We start from the raw sequence: 9,178 nt of genomic DNA on the forward strand, positions 1-9,178 counted from the left end.
TGTTTTTTTCTTTTAAAAATTTTAATTCGGATTTTTGAATACCAATGAGTGTTTATTAAATTTAAAATTTATTCTTTGATTTGTCTATATTCAATTTTTTAATTTCAATTTTTTATAAAATTTTTTTGTGGGTCTCTGATTTCCACTATTATTTTTTAAAAAAAAAATCTTTAAACAAAAAAAGGGTTAAAAAAAAAAATAAAAGGGAAAAAAGTTTAAGAAAAAAAAATTTTAAATTTATCTTTTTCCCTTCTTTTTTATATTCCGCATTTTACCGTTTTTCCCTTCACAACACATTTTTATTAAACCCCGCATTAATCCCCAAAATTTTTTGGACTTTGTAAGTGCTTTTTATGTTTTTTTTTCATTGTATCAAATCGGTTTTCAAACTTTTTTAGGATGTTTCGATAATTATTTGGGCTGGGACAACACATAATCTTTCGGGATTTTTCTTTTCTTAAAAGACAACCACTTCCCTTCAAAAAAATTCCTTTTTAATAAATAGGTCTTAAAAATTTTGTAATTTTCAATGACATGATTTTTAATTTATCGCTAATATTTGATTAAGTTTTGATTTTAAAAACTTTCTTTTTTTTTTGAACTTTTTTATGGAATTTTTTGTCTGGGTTCATTTTTTCTCCTAAATTTCTGGGGAATTTTGACATAATCATTCTTTACTTTTTTATTAACCCTCTTATTAAAAAATACATAGAAAAAAAACTTTAAAAAACACATTAAAGAAAATTTAAAAAAAGGGTAAAATTATTTATCTTTTGAATAGATTTTAAAGTTTTTTTTTCTAAATTGTTATCAACTGTTAAAATTTTAATACCTCTTGAACATTCTTTTAACCCCTTTTTTGGTAAAATGTGTAGCAAAAAATCAAACCACCCGTTTTCTTTTAGTTCTTTTTCTTTTTTGAAGTCTTTGAAAACTATTTTAAGACGGTTTTTAACTAAAAAAGCACAATTTTATTTTTTTAGTATTTAATAACATGTTCAATTAAGAAAAGATTTATACTACCCTTCGGGTCATTTATAACCCGGTCGTATATTGTTTTGTAAAAAAGTTGTTTTTTAGTTAAATAACATCGTTCAAAAAAGAAAAACCATCATTTTTTAGAGAATTTTAAAAATTTTATGTGACTGTTTAAGTTGTATTAAAAGGAAAAATTTTTAAAGGTTCTGGGCAGCAATTCAAAAAAATTTTATGAATTTTCCCCTTGGGTCCAAACATTTTGCCCTTCTGAAATTGGGTTTTGGAATTATTTAAAATTAGGATTAATTCTTTTAATAAAACCCAAAAACGTACTTTTTCTGATGCAAAATTACCTTCAACGATTAAATTTTCTCATTTATATAAAAATATTTTTTAAAAAATCTTTAATTAAATTTAAAATTAATTAATTCTTCTTTTTTTTTTTAAAATTTCCGTTAAGTTTAAATTCCTTTATATATTTTTAAAGGGGTTGAATAGTTTTTTTTTTTCTGCATTTTTTAACATATTGAAAAATATCTTGAAAAAACTTTTTTTTCTTCTTCTTTTCCCGGGTCATTTTCGTTCAACACTAAAGCTGCAATCCGTGTTTTGTTATTAGTTGTTTATTTTGTGATTTTGCTTTTAAAAAAATTTTTTTGTCGCCAAATTTTTTCTTTTTTAAGTATAGTATTATTGATGGGAAACACCCCAACTGCACAAAAATAGGGAAAAGCTGGGAAAAAGTGCTTTCCAGTGAACAACCAAAGATACCCGCTTTAATTGTAAACCTGTATTTTCTCTTCACAAAATTTAAATTTTTCTGTAAACGCAGCTATTTTTTTAAAGGGGAAAATTTAATTGTCTTTTTTTTCTATTCCATTATTAAATCAGATTTTTATATCATTTATATAATATTTTTCAATTAAATTTTTTCCGTTCACTAAACGGGAAACCCAAAATTAAATTTTTCATTGTAAACCTTTTCCCTTTACTAAAAACTTGTTTTTTCTTTTCTCGCGATAACTTTTTTTTATTCTAAAAAATTTTTGTGTAGTAGGGAAAAAATTTTTTTCGTAAAGAACCCGAAATTTTTCATCATTTAAATCTTTTTAGGTTTTTTTTTTTGTTCTGGGATTTGTATTATTAATTCCATGAATTAAAATACTCCTCTGTCCATTTTGGGGAATCCTTTTTTAAAATGTCTTTTACGTTTACTTAAGCGAAACATCACCAAAAATTTTAAATTTTGCTTTTCTCTTGGTATCTTTAAATTACCATATAAGATAAAGTAAAAAGTACCTTTTTTTAAGTTTTACTGGGTTTGGTTGTGTCATTTTTATACTAAGTGTTTTTTTTTGGGGTTTTTTATCAAAAATATCCGCAAATTATCTAAATAATATAATATTATTTTCTGTAAAATATTCCCCATTTTTCTTTTTAAAATTCATTAAATCTTTTGAATTTACTACGGCCTTTCCTTATTAAATTATGATACATGTTTTCTTATTTTATTCAAAATGATTCAAACTTTTTAAATTTTAAAATTCTTTTCCTTATTACCCCTAAATTTTTTGGGAATCCTTGCGCTTCGGAGGCTTTCGTTCCTGAAAATTTTATCTTTTTAAAAAAAATTTTTTTCAAATGCTTCAGTAACAAATTTTCCGGGTTTTTTTCTTTAAAGGAATACCCAAGCTATTTTCGAATATATCAATAACTTAACAAGCACTTTACTCCTTTATTTTTTTTGAAAAAGCTTGCATACAACAAATCGGCAACCAAGTATCATCAATATCAGACAATCACTCGTCTTTTGTAAATTTTCTTTAATTGGTTTTGTAATTTTTTCTGTATTTACACTCCACGTAGCTTGGGACAGTTTTTCGGGGGTGTACTCTACCCCCTTTTTTCCCCTTTTTTGACTTTCGTTTTTTTTAAACCAAGTTTATATTTCGTTTTAATTTTAGGTTTTACAACTTGTTTTTCAATCTTTTTTCCCAAAGTTTTTGTTTATGTTATTTAAGTTGAAAAGCTTTTTTTGTCAATAACCCTTTTTACACCGCTGTCATACAAAGTCGTGGGGCTTACATACTGCGTCCCGTTGTTGACAGGAGGTCCCTTACTAAAAGGGTTTCCCGGTCCACAATGTTTTTAAACCTTGAAATGTTTAAACCCTTTTTTAGGGAATAAAGGTAAACGCTTTATGGTGTCTTAATTACTGCTGTCTGTTTTTTAAAAAAATTTGATTTCTTCTTCCCAAACAAAAATACCATTAATTTTTCTCCCGTTTTTGTTTAACAAATGGGGTTTTAAATTTTCTAAATTTCTTTCTTTCAAACAAAATTTTTTTTTTGAAACTCATCTTAATTTTATGATTTTAAAATTTTAAAACACTAATTCAGACAAAAAGTATCTCTGTGGTAAGTTTATTTTTCATTAAAAAGTTTTCAAGATAAGTACCGTTGTATGATTTTTGTTAGAAAACTAAAGTTAACAATCAAAAAAGAAATGAAAAAACAATTTTTAAAAATTTTTTAAACTATTTTAAGTTGGAGTTTTTTAAAAAAGAAACTCTTAAATTTTTCCTTCTGGATTTTATTTTTAAATATGTTTTCTTCATTTGGGTTTCAAAAAAGATTTTATAAAATTTTTTATTAAAATCTTTTGTTTTTTTTTAATGGCCGATTTGGGTTTTTTAGAAAGGGTGGGAAAAAAGATTGAAAAAATGGCCCGAAACCCCCAGTTTTTTACCTGTTGTTGTTGTTGGGTTTTTTAATTTTAAAACCATCATATAATTCATTTTTATAAAGGGAGAGGTAAAATTTTATAACTGGTTTGTGAAAACAAGAAAATAAGCTATGTAAACTTTTTAGCGGCCCCATTTAAAAAACAATTTAAAATTTAAATTAAAACCCTTTCCCCAAACAAATTTTCTGGTACCCATTACAGCTAATCGATGAGGCACACGTGAAAAAGCTTTGCCCAATGACACACCCAAATGGAGTAGCCAGGGGTAAACCCCAGCCCTTTTCTCCGTAGGACATACTTGCCCTATCGCCAAGCGTCCCCATAATCAAAACTAATAACTCATTTTTGTGGTAGATTTTTTATTTGGGAAGGCTCAAATACAAAAAAAGGTTTTTAGTTCCTAATAAATTTTTGAAACTATTAAAAATGAACAAATAAAAACAGATAAAATCATCGGAAAATTTGGGGATAGAACGGCCCCTAAAACATGTGAAAAGAAATAAATATATTACATGTCAGCCAACAAATTTTTAAATTTATTATAACTCGGAAAAGAAAATATTGATTCAACATTAATAATTTACATTTTTTGAAGAGAACATCATGACGAAACAAGGAAAAACTTAACTCTTCGGGGATTTTTAAAATATTCTGTTGACTTCCTGGTCAATACAAATTCAAAAAAGATATATATGAATTAGTCTTGTGGGGAAAACAACAAAGATAAAGGCTTTTTTATTTGACTAAGGTTACCCTTGGGAAATCGCTTTTTTTATTTTACCACCCGTTTTTTTTTGCCTGCTTCCTCAAGGGGCCTAGAAACCAAGACTGCCCCTTCAAATTAAATACGAAAACGGGTTTGGAAAACTACCCTTAAAACTATTCCCTTTCGCCCCAGGGAGCTACGTGTGAGAAATTTACTTTTGGCCGACTTTGGCCTCCCGGGTTTAGCGCCTCATTCAAAGCAGGACTCCTAGAACACCAACATGAAAAAAAAACAACACATTAGGAACCAAAAAATTTTTCCTTGCACTTTCATTGGGAGACATACTACTGGTAGGGTAATCAGTATATCATCCCCTTTTTCCCCAAATAAAAAATACAGGAACGAGGGTTTAGAGCAGATGGGCCCCAAATTTTTAAAATAATAAAATCGATGACCGTGTTTAAAACGACAGTTTTACAAAATAAACTTTAAAAAACCAAACTTGTCGTTTTTTAAAATAACTTTCTCATATTATTAAAAAAAGGTTTAAAAAAAAAAAGGTCAGGGTTTTTCGCGTTAAAATTCTAATTCAGCCATTTCAGACTCAAAAATTTGCTATTGCAACCCTTGCTTAAGTAACAATTTATAACCTATTTCATTTGTTAATTCATTTAAAATTTTCCCAAAAAAACTGAAGCAAAGGGGTTTTAAAAATGAATTTTGGAAAAAATGAATTATTTGTCTGGCCTTTCTCACGTTAAGAGTGGGCTCCCTTTAAAGCAGGTTTTCGTTTCCCGGGAATATTATGTGGCGCCCCGTCAACATGTGCATGGAAACGAAAGTAGAATTTTTTATCTAGGAAATTTTTGCAACTTTTACCCTTCTACGTTGAAAAATTTTTAGGTAAGTAGATTAAATGCTATTTTGTTGTGTTAAATAACTAGGGAAGTATTCATTCAATTCTATTTCAATGGAAATGGAGCAGAATTATTGACACACAAGTGGCACAACGGTGCAGACTGTTAATGTTATCTGTGACACTAGTTCTATAAATAAACGTCGGACTTCAATATTTTACGATTTTGACATTTCATATAGTCCGACGTTTTATCGAAAGTATAAATTTCCCGGTAGAGCTTTCCGCAAAAGTTCTTGCGGAAGGTTTTACAAGTTCACAGTAGAAGTGACTTGAAAGCGATAGCTAAATACCAACAACGGACAAAGAAACCTAATTTATACATCCATTGAACATACTGTCTTACTGAAGATATTGAAGATCAGTCCGTACTTTGAAAATGAAATTTACATCCATTCACTTTCACAACACAACACCAACTGTCAAATCTTCTTTATTATAAAGATTAATTTTAGACGAAAAAATATTATCACGGTCGGATTTGGAAAAAAATGCGGCCCTTTACTAACCTATAGTCTATGTAGTATGCATATGTTTATAATCGATGGGTGTAATCAGCATTTACTGGCTGTAATTTTATTAAAAGTTACTTAAATTAGTTGTAAAGTCCTATCAAAGCAGTTTAAAAGGCTAGTACACGTGCGTTCGGCGGTACCCATGCGTTAAATAATGGCCGCAGATTTTTTACATGTGTCGTAGGCTAAACGTATTTGTTTTCGTCTAAGCATGTGTAATTGATTCTATATATTTATTCGGTGTTGTATTGTTCGTGATATTTCAATAAATTATGCTAGAAGTTTCTGTGAAATGCGTCGGGGAAGTGATTGGTGGTGCAGTTTTAGTTACGGTAAACCAATGTTTCACGTATTTGAGAGTTTTCCTACATTACACTTCAATAAAGTAAAGTTGTAATCTGTGCTATGCAAATGGCTGACATTCGATTAAACTTGACACAGGGACATGTTGAACGTCCAAATATTAAAAGACGCCCTGTGCAAGTTTAATGTTATTGAACTATCTGTGACACTCACAGTAGGAAGACAAAAAATCTACTGACACAGTGAAAGTGTTTACATTTTGCATTATTTTTCTGATTCAACCTGATGAATGGTGTGTACTCATTGAATACATGTACTGTATATGAAATTAATGAAGCAGTAATTTGACAAATACAAGCAATGAGACATTGTTCATTGATTAAAATATGGAATATTTTTCTGGTGTCCTTCACAAATGAGACAATTTATCCTTGAGATATAAAAGAATGCTTCAAGGTCAACAGAATATGACTGAAATTATAAAGGCTTGTAATGTAGTTTCTTATTATCATTATTATAATATTGACATGTTGTAATGTCTTGCACTAATCAGTGTTTGTTTTGTATTATATTTCAGATATAATAGTATGAATATAGAGATGATTATTTAGTTACCTTCAACTGGTCAGTGGTCAAAAGGTATGTCTTTTTGATAACTGTAAATTTTTCCTTACACACTTTTTCTTATGATAATTATAGGCCTCCCAAGTTAATCTCTACAGTTCTTACCATGTGTCTACTTTGTTTCTACTGAAAGCATAAACACTTTAAAATAACTATTCTGTATTCTGTATATCCAGGGTTTCAGTGTATCACATGATCTTTATAAAATTTCTGTGACCTATATTTTCTAGAGTAAAAGAAAATGTTTGTCATATTTATGCAAGAGTAACACCAGATCAGCTGAAACCCAAAGTATAGTTGTGGTGTGTGACTTACTTGTTCTCATGACACAATGAAAGATCAGCTGCTGTGGAATGCCAGTCATACACATGCACCTGCCAGAATATTACCTTTTAATTTAAGAAAGTTGCTTTAAATCAGTTTTGTGGCTTTATATCAATAAACCTGAGGTCATATTCAAAAAGCTTCTAAGATTATTTTTATCTAAGATATTCAATATTTTGTTAGAAAGATATGAGAAACATTATGAATATGACCCTTGTAATTAAATTAATTGATGAATCACACAATTGTGCAATTGGTTATGTCATAAAATATTATTTGACTTTTTTATTTCAGGGAGTATGTCTGTGTGTCTTGAAGCATTGAATGCCCCCAAAACAACCAGTATGATAAGAAGGTATTTTAGAACTCTTTTCCTAGCCTTTCACAAAATTACAAAACCTGTAACTGAGGAATTTAATTACCTAAGGAAGATCTGATAAATAAAACTTCAAAACATTAATTATGCTCTGATGTACACACAGATTGTACCTTGCATTTTTATTTTTATAGAGATGAGAAGATAGTTCATGTATATATTTGTTTCTGCACATTAAGATTCAGAATCAATTTTCTATCAACTATGACAAAAGTAGACAGATTTCAATGTATGTCATAACAAAATTCAGTATTTCAGAAACTTCATTTCAAAAGGATATATTAAGAATTTATCAGGTTGCTTTATATTACATTACAGGCCAGAGTATATAGTTTCCCAAAATGTTGAAAGACTAAGCTATGGACTTTTAAGTATTTTGAATGTTTGATTTCTCTTTTTAACCTTATAATAATAATGATTGAATATTTCATTTCAATTAGTCATGACACTAAATCCTTTTCTAGTAATTTGCATCTACATTTCAACATGTTTACACTTAATTTTTTAAACAGAAAGATATTTTTATTTCTTTCATTTTAGGTGTACAATCTGGGTTGAAAACAGCCATGGTCAATGAATTTGGAGGTGCATGCTGGAGCATCAGAAATTACATACTTGGAATAAATAATTGCACAATACACATTTACTGAGAGGTGACTAATGTTTATGTTAAAGTGCAATATCCATGTTTGTAACATTTACATGGGGGTAATAGTTACAGTGTTGAAAGAGACTACCAGTGTTACATTTCAAACTAAGTTACAGTGTGGATGCTAATTCTAAATTTTTGATAATTAAGTGTTTTTAATAACTTATGAATACTAATTATTTATCAAACTGTTTAATTTATCACATTCCTACATCATTTTTTATATAAAATGCTTGTAGTTATATAATATATGTCAGGTTAAATGGTAATAAATTTTGTTTCTGTGTAAATATCTTGCTTTTTGAAAAATGAAAATGATACATTCAGTGGCCATCATCTGTCAAAACTTTATTATAAATGCAACAAAACTGATGAAAAGATAGGCAGTTACTTTTCACAAGTTCATGGAATAGCAGAATATACATAACATTGTATAGTTTTCCTAACTTGTATCTGGGGCCATCATAAAATTAATTGCTAGATTAAATTTTCTTCACAAGATTTCAGATCAGATATTTTATTTTTGCTTTAATGAGGTTTTAAAGAGAAAAAATGACATAATTATAATAGTTATTTTTGTCAAATGGATTTGATTAAAAGCAATAATAACTGAAAGTTAATAATTTATAACATTCTTTATAGAAATATTCCATGGATGATCTTTGAAACTAAAAATATTAAGGAGATGCATAAATATAGGGTGAGTGGATGATAATCTAACAATTAATATAGTATGGCCTTACAAATATAAATTAATAAATACTTACTGGCAATAATATTGATTAGGTATGATGCAGCTATATGATAAACATATATTTTTTGAATGGTGATTTGTTATGAGAAAAAAGCTGCATAATTATGATTGGAACTAGCTCCATATTTCCTTTCTTTAACTTTATATAAGATAGCCAAGTATCACAATTATATGAATTCTAATGTCAGTTGTGTACACAACTGAAAATGCATTGCATTCATTTTCTAAAGTAATAGTTAGCATTTGGTCATATCTCATGTTTGGCCTTCAATAACTGGTAAGGGAAGG

The 9,178-nt window shown here is 28.4% G+C and overlaps 1 long non-coding RNA gene across 1 annotated transcript; it reads left to right on the plus strand.

The window, feature by feature from the left end:
• The first annotated feature begins 5,380 nt into the window (after nt 1-5,380).
• On the plus strand, nt 5,381-8,825 carry LOC123547997 (uncharacterized). Its single transcript, XR_008372541.1, has 3 exons — nt 5,381-6,802; nt 7,406-7,466; nt 8,028-8,825. It is a non-coding gene; the product is annotated as an uncharacterized LOC123547997 (long non-coding RNA).
• The last annotated feature ends 353 nt before the right edge of the window (nt 8,826-9,178 follow it).

Source organism: Mercenaria mercenaria, chromosome 9 (assembly GCF_021730395.1).
Source record: "Mercenaria mercenaria strain notata chromosome 9, MADL_Memer_1, whole genome shotgun sequence".
NCBI lineage: Eukaryota > Metazoa > Mollusca > Bivalvia > Venerida > Veneridae > Mercenaria > Mercenaria mercenaria.